Raw genomic sequence first — 20070 nt, forward strand, 5'->3', positions numbered from 1 at the left:
TATGTGTTGGTGGATCACCGTTGTCAATGGCTACCTTCCATCCTTCCAGTGAAAACTACGCTCACGCGCTCTGTCACAGCACGGCTAATCACCGGTTGGTTCTCGATCCGGTTGGAATAGGATTTACTATCCTTTTGCGTCTGTCACTAACGCCCAACCTTCAGGAGTTTGAAGCTCGTCACAGTCATTCAATCCTTGAATCCTACTCGGAATACCACAGACAAGGTTTAGACTTTCCAGATTCTCATCAATGCCGCCATCAGTTCTAGCTTATACCATGGAGATTCTGATTAAGAGATCTCAGAGATACTCATTCAATCAGATATAGAACGGAGGTGGTTGTCAGGCACACGTTCATGGTTTGAGGAAGGTGATGAATGTCACTGATCATCACCTTCATCACAGTTAAGCGCGAATGAACATCTTAGATAGGAACAAGCATGTTTGAATAGAAAACAGAAATACTTGCATTAATTCATCGAGACACAGCAGAGCTCCTCACCCCCAACAATGGGGTTTAGAGACTCATGCCGTCAGAGAATACAAAGTTTAGATCTGAAATGTCATGAGATACAAAATAAGTCTCTAAAAGTTGTTTAAATACTAAACTAGTAGCCTAGGTTTACAAAAATTGGATAAACTATGATGGATGATGCAGAGATCCACTTCTGGGGCCCACTTGGTGTGTGCTGGGCTGAGACTTAAGCAATTTACGTGCAGAGGCCATTTGTGGAGTTGAACGCCAGTTTTTATGCCAGTTTGGGCGTTCAACTCCAGCTTTTGATCCTTTTCTGGCGCTGGACGCCAGAATTGGGCAGAGGACTGGCGTTGAACGCCAGTTTACGTCGTCTATCCTTGTGAAAAGTATGGACTATTATATATTTCTGGAAAGCCCTGGATGTCTACTTTCCAACGCAATTGGAATCACGCCATTTCGAGTTCTGTAGCTCCAGAAAATCCACTTTGAGTGCAGGGAGGTCAGAATCCAACAGCATCAGCAGTCCTTTTTCAGCCTGAATCAGATTTTTGCTCAGCTCCTTCAATTTCAGCCAGAAAAATACCTGAAATTACAAAAAAACACACAACTCATAGTAAAGTCCAGAAATATGAATTTTTCCTAAAAACTAATAGAAATAGACTAAAAACTAACTAAAACATACTCTAAACTATATGAAATTATCCCCAAAAAGTGTATAAAATATCCGCTCATCACAACACCAAACTTAAACTGTTGCTTGTCCTCAAGCAACTAGACAAATAAAATAGAAGACTAATAGGTTGAGAAGCAATAATATGTCAAAGTTTTTGATTGAAGCTCAGATCCTAATTAGATGAGCGGGACTAGTAGCTTTTTGCTTCTGAACAGTTTTGGCATCTCACTTTATCCATTGAAGCTCAGAGTGATTGGCATCTATAGGAACTCAGAATTTAGATAGTGTTATTGATTCTCTTAGTTCAGTGTGATGATTCTTGAACACAGCTTCTTTATGAGTCTTGGCCGTGGCCCTAAGCACTTTGTTTTCCAGTATTACTACCGGATACATAAATGCCACAGACACATAACTGGGTGAACCTTTTCAGGTTGTGACTCAGCTTTGCTAGAGTCCCCAATTAGAGGTGTCCAGAGTTCTTAAGCACACTCTTCTTTTTGCTTTGGACCTTGACTTTAACCGCTTAGTCTCAAGTTTTCACTTGACACCTGCACGCCACAAGCACATGGTTAGGGACAGCTTGGTTTAGCCGCTTAGACCAGGATTTTAGTCCTTTAGGCCCTCCTATTCACTGATGCTCAAAGCCTTGGGATCCTTTTTTATTTGCTCTTGCCTTTTGGTTTTAAGAGCTTTTGGCTTTTTCTGCTTGCTTTTTTTTTTTTCTGCAAGCTTTGTTCTTTGCTGCTTTTTCTTGCTTCAAGAATCATTTTTATGATTTTCAGATTATCAATAACATGTCTCATGTTCATCATTCTTTCAAGAGCCAACATATTTAACAGTCTTAAACAACAAATTCAAAAGACATATGCACTGTTCAAGCATTCATTCAGAAGACAGAAAGCATTGCCGCCACATTTAACCAATTAGAATTTCTTTTATTAAACTCGAAATTTTATTGCTTCTTATTCAAAAGATCTACTATTTTATTCATGTTTAATGATGATGAGAAAAATAAACTATAGCTTAATTGGAGATAAAATCAAATAGATACTAATTACTATTCTATGACTTCTAAGGTAAACTTTTTATAAGGACACTGTCACAGAGTTAAGGCAGAAATTGGAAATTAACAACCTTTATTCTGGGGGTATGGGGGTTCCTCTGATCCTTGGGATGCTTGGTATTACAGAAGACTTTTGGCGCTTCAGTTCCCTTAAGTCACGTCCCTGCTCCTCTTGTTCTTTAAACATATGGGTCAGCATTTGACTGTGTTCCTTCTGTTGTTTATTATTTGCTCCATAGCTTCCTGTATCTTGGTGACAGACGTCTCAAGATATTCCCAATATTCCGCTTGAGGAATCTCTGGGAGTAATTCCTGTACTCTCTTCTTGATAAGATCCTCCTGTGCTTGTTGTCTCTCCATTGATGCTTTGGTGATTGACTTTCCAATTAGGATATATTCAGTTATTCCCATCTTGACTCCAGCGTCCTTGCAGAGTAGAGAAATCACGCTTGGATAAGCCAACCTAGCCTCTTTTGAATTTTTGTTAGCAATCTTATAGAGTTCAATGGAAATCAGCTGATGAACCTCCACTTCCTTCCCCGTCATGATGCAATGAATCATCACTGCTCTTTTAACTGTGACTTCAGAACGGTTGCTAGTGGGCAACAAAGAATGCCCAATGAAGTCCAGCCATCCTCTGGCAACTGGTTTGAGATCCTCTCTCTTGAGTTGATTTGGGACGCCCTTTGTGTTGGTGGTCCACCTGGCTCCAGGGATACATATGTCCTCTAGAATCTTATCCAGGCCAATGTCTGCTCTCATCATCCTCCTGTTGAAGGAGTCTGGATCATTCTTTAGCTGAGGTAGCTTTAATATCTCTCTGATCTTGTCAGGGGTGGTATGAACAATCTTTCCCCTGACCATGGTCCGAAATTCGTAGCAGGCAGTTCCAGATAGTCTTTGCTTGTCAGTCTGCCACATATTAGCATAGAACTCCTGGACCATGTTCCTTCCTATTTTCGTTTCAGGATTAGCTAGGACTTCCCAGTTCCTGATTCGAATTTGCTCCTGGATCTCCGGATAATCGTCTTCTTTCAGATCGAATCTAACTTCCGGGATCACTGATCTCAGACCCATTACTTTAAGATAATGGTCTGAATGTTCTTTAGATAAGAACTTCCCTTGATTCCAAAGTGGTTTTGGAACGCTCTCTTTCTTGCCTCTTGGAGTGTATTGTTTTCCTTTGGGAGCCATGATCTTAGTGATCTCGGAAAAACACACCAAACTTAGAGGTTTGCTTGTCCTCAAGCAAAAGAAAAGAAAGGAGAGGGATAGAAGGAGATCGAGGTGCACTTGTTGATGGAGGAGGGGGGAGGCCGAACCCAATTTTAAAGGGGTGGGGGGTGGCTTTTCGAAAAAAAATGGAAGAGATAAGATAAAAAGATTGAGTTGAAAAAGATAAGATAGAAGATAGAGTTTAATTTTGAAAAGATATGATAGATTTTTGAAAAAGATAACTCTGAATTTTGAAATAGATCATATGGATATTTGAAAAAGATATGGATGAGTTGAAAAGATTTTTGAGTGAAAAAGATAGATTTGTTTTCAGAAAAGATTTTGAAAAGAGTTGGATTGAATTTGGAAAGATGGATTTTTAGAAATTAAGGATTTTAGAAATCAGGGTTCTTGATATGCTCATGTAAGAATCATGCATTGAAGCATAAAATTTGAAATTAGAATGGAAATACGTGTGGGATAAATGGATTTGGCTCCTCCCTGTCTTCCTGGCGTTTGAACGCCCAAACACTGCTTGTTTTGGGCGTTCAGCGCCCAAATGCTGATCTCCTGGGCGTTCAGCGCCCATTTGCTGCCATTCCTGGCGTTTAACGCCCAGTGGGTGGCCATTTCTGGCGTTGAACGCCCAAATTGCTACCATTACTGGCGTTCAGCGCCTAGTGGATGCCCATTTTGGGCGCTGAACGCCCAAAATGCCCCTTTACTGGCGTTTTCTTGTCATTGAGCTCCCTATCTCTGTTTTGTGTGAAAATTCCTTCTGTAACCCTGTAAACTTATGCAAATGATTCTTTACCTTAGTGTCAGTAAACTTTATATAAACAAATAAAAAAGAAAAATAGGGCAAAATGCTTAGAGGATTAATGCCCCATGGCTGGGTTGCCTCCCAGCAAGCGCTTTTTTATTGTCTTTAGCTGGACCTTGCTGAGCTTTTAATCTAGCTTCAGCCTTGAGCATTCTTGCTCAAAGTTGCCATCAAGATAATGCTTGATTCTCTGTCCATTGACAATGAACTTCTTATCAGAATCAATATCTTGAAGCTCCACGTAACCATATGGTGACACACTTGTAATCACGTATGGTCCCCTCCACTGGGATTTCAGTTTCCCGGGGAATAGCCTGAGTCTAGAGTTAAACAACAGGACCTTCTGTCCTGGTTCAAAGATTCTAGATGACAGCTTTCTGTCATGCCATTTTTTTTATTTTTCTTTATAAAGCTTGGCATTTTCGAAAGCTGTGAATCTGAATTCCTCTAGCTCATTTAGCTGGAGCAATCGTTTTTCTCCTGCTAATTTGGCATCAAAGTTTAGGAACCTGGTTGCCCAATAGGCTTTATGTTCCAGTTCCACGGGCAGGTGACATGCCTTACCATAAACAAGTTGGTATGGAGAGGTCCCTATAGGGGTCTTGAATGCTGTTCTGTAAGCCCACAGAGCATCATCCAAGCTCCGTGCCCAATCCTTTCTACGGGTGCTTACTGTCCGTTCCAGGATTCTCTTTAATTCTCTATTAGAGACTTCAGCTTGCCCATTGGTTTGTGGATGATATGGGGTGGCTATCTTGTGGCGAATTCCATACCGAACCATGGCAGAGTAAAGCTGTTTATTACAGAAGTGAGTGCCCCAATCACTGATTAACACTCTAGGGACACCAAACCTGCTAAAGATGTGTTTCTGGAGGAACTTCAGCACTGTTTTAGTATCATTGGTGGGTGTGGCAATAGCCTCAACCCATTTTGATACATAATCAACTGCCACCAGAATATAAGTGTTTGAATATGATGCTGGGAAGGGTCCCATGAAGTCAATTCCCCATACATCAAACAACTCAATCTCTAAGATTCCTTGTTGAGGCATGGCGTAACCATGAGGCAGATTACCAGCTCTTTGGCAACTGTCACAATTACGTACAAACTCTCGGGAATCTTTATAGAGTGTGGGCCAATAGAAGCCACATTGGAGGACCTTGGTGGCTGTTCGCTCACCTCCGAAATGGCCTCCATATTGAGATCCGTGGCAATGCCATAGGATTCTCTGTGCTTCTTCTCTGGGGACACACCTACGGATAATTCCGTCTGCACATCTCTTAAAGAGATAGGGTTCATCCCACAAGTAGTACTTTGCATCAGTAACTAATTTCTTCTTTTGTATTCTATTGTACTCCTTGGGTATGAACCTTGCAGCTTTATAGTTTGCAATATCGGCAAACCATGGTGCTTCTTGAATGGCAAATAGATGCTCATCAGGGAACGTCTCAGAGATCTCAAGAAAGGGGAGGGACGTCCCTTCCACTGGCTCTATCCGGGACAGATGATCAGCTACCTGGTTCTCTGTCCCTTTTCTGTCTCTTATTTCTATATCAAACTCTTGCAGAAGCAATACCCATCTGATGAGCCTGGGTTTTGAATCCTGCTTTGTGAGTAGATACTTAAGAGCAGCATGGTCAGTGTACACAATCACCTTTGATCCTACTAAGTAGGATCTGAACTTGTCAATGGCGTAAACCACTGCAAGTAGTTCTTTTTCTGTGGTTGTGTAATTTTTCTGGGCATCATTTAGAACGCGACTGGCATAATAAATGACATGCAGAAGCTTGTCATGCCTCTGTCCCAATACTGCACCAATGGCATAATCACTGGCATCACACATTAGCTCAAATGGTAATGTCCAGTCTGGTGCAGAAATGACTGGTGCTGTGACCAGCTTAGCTTTCAGCGTTTCAAACGCCTACAGGCATGCTGTGTCAAACACAAATGGCGTGTCAGCAGCTAGCAGATTGCTTAGAGGTTTTGCGATTTTTGAAAAATCCTTTATAAACCTCCTATAGAATCCTGCATGCCCCAGAAAGCTTCTAATTGCCTTAACATTGGCAGGTGGTGGTAATTTCTCAATTACCTCTATCTTTGCTTGATCCACCTCTATTCCCTTGTTTGAGATTTTATGCCCAAGAACAATTCCTTCAGTCACCATGAAGTGACACTTTTCCCAGTTTAAAACTAGGTTGGTTTCTTGGCATCTTTTCAGAACAAGTTTCAGGTGATCAAGACAGGAGCTGAATGAGTCTCCATATACTGAGAAGTCATCCATGAAGACTTCCAGAAATTTTTCCACCATGTCAGAGAAAATGGAGAGCATGCATCTCTGGAAGGTTGCAGGCGCATTACATAGCCCAAATGGCATCCTTCTATAAGCAAACACTCCAGATGGACATGTGAATGCTGTTTTCTCTTGATCCTGGAGATCTACTGCAATCTGGTTATAGCCTGAGTAGCCATCCAAAAAGCAGTAATAATCATGACCTGCTAGTCTTTCTAGCATCTGGTCTATGAATGGTAAAGGAAAATGATCCTTTCTGGTGGCTGTATTGAGCCTTCTGTAGTCAATACACATGCGCCACCCTGTAACTGTTCTTGTGGGAACCAGTTCATTTTTTTCATTATGAATCACTGTCATGCCTCCCTTTTTTGGGACGACTTGAACAGGGCTCACCCAGGGGCTATCAGAAATGGGATAAATAATCCCAGCCTCTAGTAATTTGGTGACCTCTTTCTGCACCACTTCCTTCATGGCTGGATTTAGCCGCCTCTGTGGTTGAACCACTGGTTTGGCATTATCTTCCAATAGGATTTTGTGCATGCATCTAGCTGGGCTTATGCCCTTAAGGTCACCTATGGACCACCCAAGAGCTGTCTTGTGTGTCCTTAGCACTTGAATAAGTGCTTCCTCTTCCTGTGAATTTAAAGCAGAGCTTATGATTACTGGAAAAGTGTCACCTTCTCCCAGAAATGCATATTTCAAGGATGGTGGTAGTGGCTTGAGCTCGGGTTTAGGAGGTTTTTCCTCTTTCAGAAGAAAGTTCAGAGGCTCTTTCATGTCCTCTGAATCCTCCAAATCAGGCTGAACATCTTTAAAGATGTCTTCCAACTCTGATTCGAGACTCTCAGCCATGTTGATCTCTTCTACCAAAGAGTTAATGAGATCAACTTTCATGCAGTCTGTTGATGTGTCTGGATGCTGCATGGCTTTGACAGCATTCAACTTAAACTCATCATCATTGACTCTCAGGGTTATTTCCCCCTGTTGGACGTCAATGAGGGATCGTCCAGTTGCTAGGAAGGGTCTTCCTAGAATGAGAGTAGCACTCTTGTGCTCCTCCATTTCCAGCACAACAAAGTCAGTGGGAAAGGCGAATGGCCCAACTCTGACAATCATGTCTTCAATCACTCCTGATGGGTATTTAGTGGAACCATCAGCAAGTTGGAGACATATCCGGGTTGGTTTAACTTCTTCAGTTAAGCCAAGCTTCCTGATAGTGGATGCAGGTATTAGGTTGATACTTGCCCCAAGATCGCATAAAGCTGTCTTGGTGCAGTCACCTTCTAATATGCATGGTATCAGAAAACTCCCAGGGTCTTTAAGCTTTTCAGGAAAGCTTTTCAGAATGACTGCACTGCATTCTTCAGTGAGGAGAACTCTTTCTGTTTCTCTCCACTCCTTTTTATGACTCAAGATTTCTTTCATGAACTTGGCATAAGAAGGTATTTGCTCAAGTGCCTCTGAAAATGGAATCTTTATTTCAAGAGTCCTTAGATAATCTGCAAAGCGAGCAAATTGCTTATCCTGCTCCTCTTTCCGGAGTTTTTGAGGATAAGGTATCTTGGCTTTATATTCCTCAACCTTAGTGGTTAAAGAAGCCTTTTTAGAGGGGTTGTTATCAGCACTTGTGTGTGTCTGATCCCTCACTGGCAATTGAGTGCCAGAGTCAGAAACTGGAGTGACGTTAGACGCCAGCTCACTGTCTGTTCCTGGCGCCTGAACGCCAGAAATATGCCCATTTTGGGCGTTCAACACTGGATTCTGCCCCATTTGGGCGTTCAACGCCAGTTTCTTGCCCATTTCTGGCGTTGAACGCCAGTCTTGCCTTGTTTCTGGCGCTGAACGCCAGTTTTGGGCATGGTCTGGGCGTTCAGCGCCAGCCTTCCACCCATTTTCTGGCGTTTTAGTGCCAGAATTATTTTTCCCTGGGCTCTTACTGTCCTCAGGTGAATCTTTGGTGGGTCGTTCATTTCTTGAATTTTTGATGCCTTGAGGTGGGGTATTTAGTGTTTTCCCACTCCTCGATTGAACTGCTTGACATTCTTCTGCTATTTGCCTTGATAGCTGCTGCTTTGTTTGCTTAAACTGTTCGTCCATATGTATATTAGCTATCCTTGTCTCCTGTAGCCTGTCCTTGAATTCAGCTAACTGCTTTGTTAGAAAATCCAATTGCTGATTGAATTCAGCAGCTTGTTTTACAGTACTGAATTCAGCAGTTACTGTTTTAACCTCTTCATTCATGGAAGGGTTGCTGCTTAGATACAGATGCTGATTCCTGGCAACTGTATCAATGAGCTCTTGAGCCTCTTCAATTGTCTTTCTCATATGGATAGATCCTCCAGCTGAGTAATCTAAAGACATCTGAGCTCCTTCTGCAAGCCCATAGTAGAAGATGTCTAACTGAACCCACTCTGAAAACATTTCAGAGGGGCATTTTTGTAGCATCTCTCTGTATCTCTCCCAGGCATCATAAAGAGATTCATTATCTCCTTGCTTGAAGCCTTGGATGTCTAGCCTTAGCCGTGTCATCCTTTTTGGAGGGAAATATTGATTCAGGAATTTTTCTGTCAGCTGTTTCCACGTCCTTATGCTGGCCTTAGGTTGGTTATTCAACCACCTCTTAGCTTGATCTTTTACAGCAAATGGAAACAGTAATAGTCTGTAGACATCCTGATCTATTTCTTTATCATGTACTGTGTCAGCAATTTGTAAAAACTGTGCCAGAAACTCTGTAGGTTCTTCCTGTGGAAGACCGGAATACTGGCAACTTTGCTGCACCATGATAATGAGCTGAGGATTCAACTCAAAGCTACTGACTCCAATGGAGGGTATGCAGATACTACTTCCATATGAAGCAGTAGAGGGGTTAGAATATGACCCCAGAGTCCTCCTGGACTTTTCATCTCCATTTATGTCCATGATGGATATATGGATATAACTTGGACTGATTTACCTTTTTAATTATTTTATTTTATGGAAAGAGGACAACTTAACCAAAAATAAAAATAACAAAAATTATGATTTTCGAAAAAGTGAGGAGAGAAAAAGATATGATTTGGAAAAGATTTTAAAAATTTTGGAGGGAAAACACCAAGGAACACCAAACTTAAAAATTTTAGAAAACCAAGCCAAAATTTTTGAAAACCAAAGGGAAATCAACAAGAAAACACCAAACTTAAAGTTTGGCACAGGGTTTAATAGAAAAAATTATTTTTGAAAAAGGTTTTAAAAATATGATAGCCAATTACCATGAACATAAACACCACGTTCTAACTAACTGAGCTATAAATTTAAAGTGTTTTAATAGGGGATAAATAATAAAAGACTCTAAACCAAAAAAAAAAAAGAAAGATTTTTCCTAATCTAAGCAACAAAATAATCTGTCAGTTGTTCAAACATGAACAATCCCCGGCAACGGCGCCAAAAACTTGGTGCACGAATTGTGAATCACACTTTTCACAACGCGTACCACTAACCAGCAAGTGCACTGGGTCGTCCAAGTAATACCTCACGTGAGTAAGGGTCGAATCCCACGGAGATTGTTGGTTTGAAGCAATCTATGGTTATCTTGTAGATCTTAGTCAGGAAGTCAATTATGTTTATCAGTTGAATTGCGAATAAACAATAGAGCATGGATTAAAGGTTACTTGTTATGCAGTAATGGAGAATATGTTGGAGTTTTTGGAGATGCTTTGTCTTCTGAATCTCTGCTTTCCTCTGTCTTCTTGTTCACGCACGCACGTCCTCCTATGGCAAGCTATGTGTTGGTGGATCACCGTTGTCAATGGCTACCTTCCATCCTTCCAGTGAAAACTACGCTCACGCGCTCTGTCACAGCACGGCTAATCACCGGTTGGTTCTCGATCCGGTTGGAATAGGATTTACTATCCTTTTGCGTCTGTTACTAACGCCCAACCTTCAGGAGTTTGAAGCTCGTCACAGTCATTCAATCCTTGAATCCTACTCGGAATACCACAGACAAGGTTTAGACTTTCCGGATTCTCATGAATGCTGCCATCAGTTCTAGCTTATACCACGGAGATTCTGATTAAGAGATCTCAGAGATACTCATTCAATCAGATATAGAACGGAGGTGGTTGTCAGGCACACGTTCATGGTTTGAGGAAGGTGATGAATGTCACTGATCATCACCTTCATCACAGTTAAGCGCAAATGAACATCTTAGATACGAACAAGCGTGTTTGAATAGAAAACAGAAATACTTGCATTAATTCATCGAGACACAGCAGAGCTCCTCACCCCCAACAATGGGGTTTAGAGACTCATGCCGTCAGAGAATACAAAGTTTAGATCTGAAATGTCATGAGATACAAAATAAGTCTCTAAAAGTTGTTTAAATACTAAACTAGTAGCCTAGGTTTACAAAAATTGGATAAACTATGATGGATGATGCAGAGATCCACTTCTGGGGCCCACTTGGTGTGTGCTGGGGCCCACTTGGTGTGTGCTGGGGCTGAGACTTAAGCAATTCACGTGCAGAGGCCATTTGTGGAGTTGAACGCTAGTTGTTATGCCAGTTTGGGCGTTCAACTCCAGCTTTTGATCCTTTTCTGGCGCTGGACGCCAGAATTGGGCAGAGGACTGGCGTTGAACGCCAGTTTACGTCGTCTATCCTTGTAAAAAGTATGGACTATTATATATTTCTGGAAAGCCCTGGATGTCTACTTTCCAACGCAATTGGAAGCACGCCATTTCGAGTTCTGTAGCTCTAGAAAATCCACTTTGAGTGCAGGGCGGTCAGAATCCAACAGCATCAGCAGTCCTTTTTCAGCCTGAATCAGATTTTTGCTCAGCTCCTTCAATTTCAGCCAGAAAAATACCTGAAGTTACAGAAAAACACACAACTCATAGTAAAGTCCAGAAATATGAATTTTTCCTAAAAACTAATATAAATAGACTAAAAACTAACTAAAACATACTCTAAACTATATGAAATTATCCCCAAAAAGCGTATAAAATATCCGCTCATCATCCTTGCATCTTTAAGTAGTTATTATAATTAATAGTCTTTGCATCATGTTTGTTTCTCTTAAAATAAGTAAGCTAGTCTATGTGTGTGCTTGTGTGTTTATTTTCACTGAACAAAAAGCATGCTTTGTCCCCTGCATTTTCAATTCAATAAAAGAAATGTTTGAATGTGAAGTGAGATAGTTCTCTGTTAGATAGAAGTACAATAAAAGTAAGTGGTGGTGTGTGTGTGTGATTATATAATAGCTCACTTTAGTGAATAAAAGAACTAGGATGTCTCCTTCTAAGTATAAAGTGGCCTACTGTCTATGAATCTCAATCAAATAAAAGTCCTTGGTTACACAGAAAAACAAAAAGACAAAAGAAAAAAAAAGGGGAGAAAAAGAAATAGCCAAAGAGTGACAGAACAAAAGAAAAATAAAAAGAAATAAAGCTGGAAACCAATAGCTTGAACCTTAGAATATATGCCTGTGGTGTCTTTGTATTAGGATCTGCTTGGATTATTAAGCTCTTTGGAGTGCATCAACACTTGATGACTTGGGTTAACTAACCCGGGATCATCAGCTGAAAATCCACTATCAAGAGCAACCTAACTACAAGGTATTTAGTAGCCCAAAGAGGTGCTGAGCATCAATGTTCTAAGAAGGAATGTGAGCCAAGTGTCTATAGTGAATAATGTGTCAAGTATAAAGAAAAGGAAATGAACTTGCTACACATGACACTCAAATAAAGCTTATGAACAAAATAATAGCCAAGGATAAAGAAATAATGAGAGGTCATAGGAGTATGTTACTTGAAGCTTGAAGGAGACTTTCTAGGCTTAAGAGTCAATAAGAGGTGAGTGTTTACATATCCACATAAAACCCCATGAACTACCAATAACACTCTACTAGCATGAACATCCTCTTCCATTTCATTCTTTTTTCTCAATAAATCATTTCTTGCTTTGGGACAAGCAAGCTTTAAGTTTGGTGTTGTGATGACAAGTCATCTTAGCCTAGTTTCACTAGCCTTTTTCTTTTGTTTTCAATTGAATTATGCACTTTCTTGAGCCATAAGCAAGCCAATTGGGTAGATTTTCATGCTTCCTTCGATTTAATCAACCATAGATGAATTAATGCAATTTCATGAGGTTTTATGCTATAATTGTCACATATTATGAAAGAATGAATATCTCATGATTTTGAGCATAGCTTTGATGTTTTTGGTTGATTAATGATAGGTGAAGAAAGCTTGGAGAAAGGTTGAAGCAAGAAGGAATGGCTAGGAGGAAGAGAGGACAAAAATTTTGAGCAAAAGTTTGCCTCAAACTTTAGCTCAAACTTTTGGAATAAGTGAAAACGAACCAGGGAGCAAAAAGCTTGACCAAAAGTTTGCCTCAAATTTTTGTGCAAACTTTTGGGCAAAAAGCTTGAGCAAAAGTTTGCCTCAAACTTTTTGGCAAACTTTTGGGAGAAAAGCTTGAGCCAACGTTTGCCTCAAACTTTTTGGCAAACGTTGGCATCACAAATCAACACCCTGGAGAGCAAAAGTTTGCGCCAACGTTTGCCTCAAACTTTTTGGCAAACGTTGGCGCCATGAACAACACACCCTGGAGAGCAAAAGCTTGCGCCAACGTTTGCCTCAAACTTTTTGGCAAACGTTGGCGCCATGAGTGTGCAAGGGAGGCCAACGTTTGAGCAAAAGTTTGACCCCAAACTTTTGCCCAAACGTTGGTATCAGCAAAAGAGGGTGGCTGATGTGAAAAGTTTGAGTAAAAGTTTGCCTCAAACTTTTACTCAAACTTTTACTAAAGCTTTCATGATTCCAAACCCGGTTCAATTCGGTTCTTCTCCAAACTCCAAGAGCAATCAACCAAGGCCTCTATCAACCCAATTCCATCAAGAGCAAAGGCCCAATTGAAGGCTTGAAGACCATTTAAAGAAAGTGTATAAATAGCATAGGATTTAAGTTTTTCGAGGAGTTTTTTTTCTTGAAAGTTTTTCAGAGAGCTTTTCCTTTTTAGTTTTCATAGAGAGTTTTCGGAGAGCTTTTGGTGTTGAGTGAATTTTAATTTCTAAGTCTCGGGGAAGGAGAATTGAATTCTCTTCCTCTTAGTTTTCTTGCTTTCAATTTCAATTACAATTGTCTTGGATCTTGGGTTGGAGAATTGAAGGAATTCTGTTTCAATCTCATCCTGAGATCTCTTTGTTTAATTTTACTGCACAATTGAATTTCCGTTTTTGTTAATTGCTTCTTCATCTACTTTCTCTGCAATTTACATTTCCTTTTCAATTATTCTTGTTGGATCTAGGAAGGCATTGAGATCTAGACTTGATTATCTAGTCTCTTGGGTCCTGAGATCTGAATTCCAATTTTACATCCTCTGTTTAATGTTTTTCAATCTCATTTACATTTCTGTTTATAGATCCGATTCAATCCAAGTGATCTTCTACTTCTCTTCTTGTTGAAATTTTACTTTTCCTTGTTTAATTTCTGCAAATCCAATTCCCAATTCCCTTTACAATTCAAGCCATTTACATTTCTTGCACTTTAAGATTCTGCAATTTACATTTCTTGCGTTCTATGTTTCTGCCATTTAATTTCTTGTTCTTTAAGATTCAGCACTTTAAATTTCAGTTCTCTTTAATTTCATGCAATTTACCCATTCCCTTTACTTTCTATGCAATTTAAATTCTGCAAATCACAAATCTCTCAACCAAATCTTGATTCGCTTGACTAAATCAACCACTAAACTAAAATTGCTCAATCCTTCAATCCCTGTGGGATCGACCTCACTCCCGTGAGTTATTATTACTTGATGCGACCCGGTGCACTTGCCGGTTAGTTTTGGGTGTTTTGGAGAAATTCGTTTTTCCACAAAAAATATCCATCAGTGCCCCTTGATGTGCTTGGATGTTGATTAGCCTCTGGGTGGATTCTTGTTGCTCGTTTTGTTTTTGTTCCATCCTGTTGAATGCTTCTCCCCATTGTTGTCCTTGGCTTAGTTGCTGTTCCATCATTTGCCTTTGCCACTCACCTTGCTGAGTCATCCATCTTGAAAGTGTTTCCTCTTGCTGCCCCATCATCTGTAGTTGAAGCTCTTTCTATGCTCCTTGGCTTTCCAAATATTGTCTAAACAAGCCATCAATGGCCTCCTGCAATTGGTGCATGTCCAAGGTCTGTTGTGCTTGACCCTCTGAGACTTGGCCTTCCACTACTTGAGGGGCTGTCCTCTTTCTTTGTTTCCGTTGAGGCAGGGGGGATGCTGCAGCATTCATCCTTCGGATTGTTATTGGAATGCCTTCCTTTATCAAAACGGGGTCCTCATCTTCAAAAACCACCCTAGCTTTCTTGCATATTCGGTAGATAGTGCTGGGGTAACCTAATGTTCCTCTTGAGTCACTTTTCTCTGCCATCTTTCTAATGCCTTGAGCTATGATCTCATGAACTTTGATTTCTCCTCCCTTGAGTATACAATACACCATTGTTGCTCTCTCGAGATTCACCTCCGAGTTGTTTGTAGCTGGGAGAATAGACCTCCTCACTAGCTCAAACCACCCCTTAGCTTCAGGAGTGAGGTCTGTTCTCTTAATGAACTTTGGTTTATTTCCTGCACCCCTTTCCCAGTCAGCTCCTGGTACACAAAGGTCTCGTAAAAGCTGGTCATAATTGGGGTTGTTGTCCAATCTTGAGTGATAACTTTCTTCTTCAAACGGTATAGACCGTAGCTTCAATGCCCTCATTACACTCATGGGACCAAAATTTACCGTTGTTCCTCTCACAAAGCTTGTATATGACTCATCTTTCTTATCATATCTGACTGCATTTGCATAAAATTCTCTTATGAGATTTGCATTCACCTTAGTGACCGGGTCAGTGAGGAGCTCCCATCTTCTCCTTTCTACCTTCTCTGTGATTTCGGGGCGTTCAGTCTTCTTAACTTGAAACCCCAGCTCATAGATGATTTCCTTATCAACCATCCACCCGTATTGCAATGCATGATGCAAGCCTCTAAATCTCTTCTCATCATATGGGTGTTCTTTCATGGGTTCCTTTCCATCCCTTCTCTTAGAACTTGAAGATGCCATGAATGATGATTAATATGTGAAGGTGGTAAGGTTGTGGAGACTTTTGGTTGTTTAGGGTTTTATGGCAATGAAGAGAGTGAGGGGAGGAACGTTTATAATCAGATAGGGGGTGTATTGTACCAAAATGAAGAGTGGTGAAGGGTGTGTGATGACAATGAAGGGTGGTACGGACAATGGTCGTTTATATAAAGAGGTTGTGAGGGAATGGAGGGTGTAGATTGATGAAGTGGTCACTTGATGGACGGTTAGGGTTATGCATGGCTAGAAGACAAGGATCATCACTTTATGATGGGGATTGCTCGGTCTTCTAGGGGTTCCATTTTTTTCAATGTTGCATGGCAACATTTTCCAATGTATTCCCTCTTTAGAACAAGTGTGTAACCCCTCCTCTTGTGGTGTCCAAACCTTCTTTGTCTGGTTGTCCAATCTATCCCTTTTTATGCTCCTTTTTCTTTCCTATAAAGATTTAAAATAAGGAAATTAATATCATAAAAAAATTCAAACTCTACGGCTAGAATACAAGGGAAGAAAGGATTTGATTGTTTATTTATGAATTCCAACTAACTAACTAACTATTGGTGGGTCCTTATATGCATTTTGGTGGCACCATGGGGTGACACCAAACTTAGTTTGAAGCAATGTGATGAAAGGTTTTGTTCAAAGCTCCCAAGACTAGCATGCATCTTGGTTTGCTTTGAACATCAAACTTGTTCTTCACTATATACTGCATGATAAAGATTTCACCAAATGTTTGTCAAGTTTAGGTTGAAATTCATAAACATTGATTTATTCATTATTTTAAAAACATATAAAACATGGGTTGCCTCCCATGAAGCGCTTCTTTAGCGTCACTAGCTTGACATTTTTCCTTCATCAGGGTGGTTGGTAGTGCTTAAAGTCCTCCCCTCTTGCTGTGGACTTGTATCCATTGGTTGGATCAATGATCTCCACATGTTCCAGGGAAAGAACTCTGTTGATAGTGAAGACCTTAGGTAACTGAGATGGTACAGTAGGGAGATTAGGGGGAATATCTGGGAAGTAAGCTGAGACAACTCTATCCCATAGAGAGAAGTATTCTGTAGGGATCTTCTTGTTCCTCCATTTCCTTGGTACCTTCTTCTTTGTTTCTTTTGAGGTTGCCTTCCCCTTGGTGACCTTTTTTCTCCACGGAGTTGTGATGTTGTCTTCACATGCCTCTAGAGGTTTAGGTTCCTCCAACTTTTCCTTGAGCTGTGGCAATTGCTGTTTTGCTTGTTTATCAATTGAGGGGGTTTCAGAATGAACTTGCTGTGCTTCAGTGCTTGTCTCCTCCTTCAGTGTCTCTTTACCGTTTGTGCTTAGTTCCTTGTCCTCTTGATCTGTTTCTTGTGAGAGTTTGAAGACATTGAAGCTGAGTCATTCATCATGGATTCTCAATATTAGCTCCCCTTTCTCTACATCGATAAGTGCTCTGGCCGTAGCTAGGAATGGTCTTCCCAATATGATTGGGTGAGTGTGACTCTCTTCCATGTCCAGAATGACAAAGTCTGTTGGGAGAAAGTATTTTCCAACCTTTAGCAACACATTTTCCACCACTCCTATTGCTTGCTTTTGAGTTTTGTCAGCCAGTCTGATGATTACATCTGTGGGCATTATCTCATTAATCTGCAGCCTCTTCACCAGGGATAAAGGCAGTAAGTTGATGCTGGCCCCCAAATCACATAGTGCTCTATCGAACATAGTTTCACCTATGGCACAAGGGATGTGAAAACTCCCTGGGTCTCTTCTTTTTGTAGGCAACTCAGGTTGAATAAGGGCACTACATTCCTTGTTCATCACTATAGTCTGGCCTCCTTTGAGTAAGCTTTTCCTGGGAAGAAGTTCCTTCATATACTTGATGAATGCAAGCATTTGTTGAATTGCCTTGATGAATGGTATGTTTACATGCAGAGATGCAAACAAGTCTAGGAACCTTGAGTATATTCTCTTTCCCACAGCACCATTGAGCAGTTGAGGGAAGGGAGCATAGAGCTTCAGTAACTCTTGTTGTGAGATTTCTGGTCCTTGGTGATCTCTATCCTCCTCCTTTGTTGAGTTGTCTTCAGGTTGTTTGCAAAGTTTGCCTTGCTTGTCTTCAGTCTCTTGATCACTCGTAGTGACCATTTTGCAATCTTCCCATCTTACTTTCTTTGCTTCTCCCTTGGGGTTTTTCTCCGTGTCACTTGGGAAGCTATCGGTAGGTTTGGGAATCTTCTCAGCTAAATATCCCACCTAAAATTCCAGCTTCCTAATGGTCTCTCCCTGGTTCTTAATATTGGCTCGCACTTCCTCTTTGAACACCTTATTTTCTTGAATCTCTTGGCATATTCCTTCAAGTAAGGCTTCAATCTTAGAGAGCTTGTCATCAATTGATGGGTGATTCGGAGCAGATGTGCTATTTTGGTTTTAATAAGCATATGAAGAAGTGTTGTTGTGGGGGTGTTGAGACGTCCTCTATTTGAATTGCTGGTGAGCTGCATTGTTGTTGGAGTTGTAACGTCTCTGGTCTTGGTTTTGATCTTGCTCACTTCCCCACCCAAAATTTGGGTGGTTTCTCCATCCAGGGTTGTAGGTTTTGGAGTATGGATCATAGTTTTTCCTTGGTGAATTCCCAATGTAGTTGGCTTGCTCCTAACTCCCCTCTGCTTCTTCATTCACTCCTTCTTGGATTGTTGATGAAGTGGAGATTGCTGCTACTTGGTTCATCTCCATCTTCTTGGTAAGGTCAGCCAGCTGCTGGGTAATGAGCTTGTTTTGGACCAATAGAGCATCTACATTGTTTAGCTCCATTACTCCTCTTGTGTTCCCTCTTTCGGAAGCATAGAAGTAGTTGTTCTCTGCTACTGTTTCAATAACATCTATGGCTTCCTCAATGGTCTTCTTCTTGTTCAAAGATTCTCCAGATGAATGGTCTACGGCCTTCTTTGACTCATAAGAGAGCCCTTCATAGAAAATGTGCAGCTGCACCCATTCGTTGAACATGTCAGGTGGACACCTCCTTGTTAAGTCCTTGAACCTCTTCCATGCTTCATATAGAGTCTCACCATCTTGTTGCCTAAAAGTTTGGACCTCAGCTCTCAGCCTATTGATTCGTTGAGGAGGGTAAAATCTTGCTAAGAATTTGTTCACCACGTCTTCCCAAGTTGTCAAGCTTTCCCTTGGGAAAGATTCCAGCCATTTGGCTGCCTTGTCCCTGAGTGAGAATGGAAATAAAAGCAGCCTATAGCGTCAAGATGAACACCATTAGACTTCACTGTGTCACATATTCTCAGGAAGGTGGTTAAATGTTGATTGGGGTCTTCTTGAACACTTCTTCCAAACGAACAGTTGTTCTGAACAAGGGTGATGAGCTGTGGTTTAAGTTCGAAGTTATTGGCATGGATTGTTGGCTTTTGGATGCTACTTCCACAATTGCCTGGGTTTGGATTGATGTAAGAGCCCAAAACTCTTCTATCCTCCCCAGCATGATTTGCTCTACCTCCTCCCCCATGGTTGTGATCTTCTTCTTCATGATGGTTTTCCATGTTGTCTTCCATGTGTGTTTCAATGAATTCCTGTTCTTCCTCAGCACCAACCACTTTCTTTCCTCTTGCCTCCCTCCTTAATCTAAGGAAGGTCCTCTCAGGTTCAGAATCGAAGGAAGTTGAAGCCACGCTTCTTCTCCCTGTCATACAACCATCAAGTGCAAGCAAGAAAAGATAGGTGCAAAAAGTATTTGTGTCAGAATTACTGTTAGTTGTGGGTGATGCAATATATCAAACAGTTAGTGGGTTAGCAAACAGAATTGAAAATAACAAAGAAGAACAAAAGAGTAGAGGGGGAAGGGAAAAAGTTTAACTAAAACAAAAAGTAAATCACTCAAACAGAAAATGAAATTCACAAAACAAAAAATGCTCAATCTAGTGATCTTCCAATTTAATCATTGTTGATGCACAATCAATCCCCGGCAACGGCGCCATAAACTTGATGCACAGAAAACTTGTCTCTCAACAAATCTCCCTTCGGCAAGTGTACCAAATTTGTCGTCAAGTAAAAACTCACAATAGAGTGAGGTCGAATCCCACAGGGATTGATTGATCAAGCAACTTTAATTAGAAGAATGTTCTAGTTGAGCGAATTCAGAATTTGGGTTGAGAGTTGCAGAAAATAAAATGGCGGGAATGTAAATAACAGAAAAGTAAATGCTAGAATTAAAGGACTGGAAGTAAATGACTAAAAATAAATTGCAGAATTGTAAATGGGAATGGGGGATTTGCTCATAAAAGTAAATGGCAGAAATTAAAGAGAATGGGTAAGATCAGAGATGGGGAGTTCATTGGGCTTAAGAGATGTTGCAATTCTCCGGATCAAGTTCATTTTCATCTCTTCCTCAGTCAATGCACTCATTGATCTCCTTGGCAATCTTAAGTGATTGAATTACAATTTCTTGCAATTCAATCTCTCAAATCTTG

The 20070-nt window shown here is 40.8% G+C and overlaps 1 non-coding gene across 1 annotated transcript; it reads left to right on the top strand.

Moving 5' to 3' along the window:
• The first annotated feature begins 18599 nt into the window (after positions 1–18599).
• LOC112788642 (small nucleolar RNA R71) lies at positions 18600–18703 on the top strand. Its single transcript, XR_003196000.1, has one exon. It is a non-coding gene; the product is annotated as a small nucleolar RNA R71 (small nucleolar RNA).
• The last annotated feature ends 1367 nt before the right edge of the window (positions 18704–20070 follow it).

The sequence above is a fragment of the Arachis hypogaea genome, chromosome 20, assembly GCF_003086295.3.
Source record: "Arachis hypogaea cultivar Tifrunner chromosome 20, arahy.Tifrunner.gnm2.J5K5, whole genome shotgun sequence".
In the NCBI taxonomy this organism is placed as follows: Eukaryota; Viridiplantae; Streptophyta; class Magnoliopsida; order Fabales; family Fabaceae; genus Arachis; species Arachis hypogaea.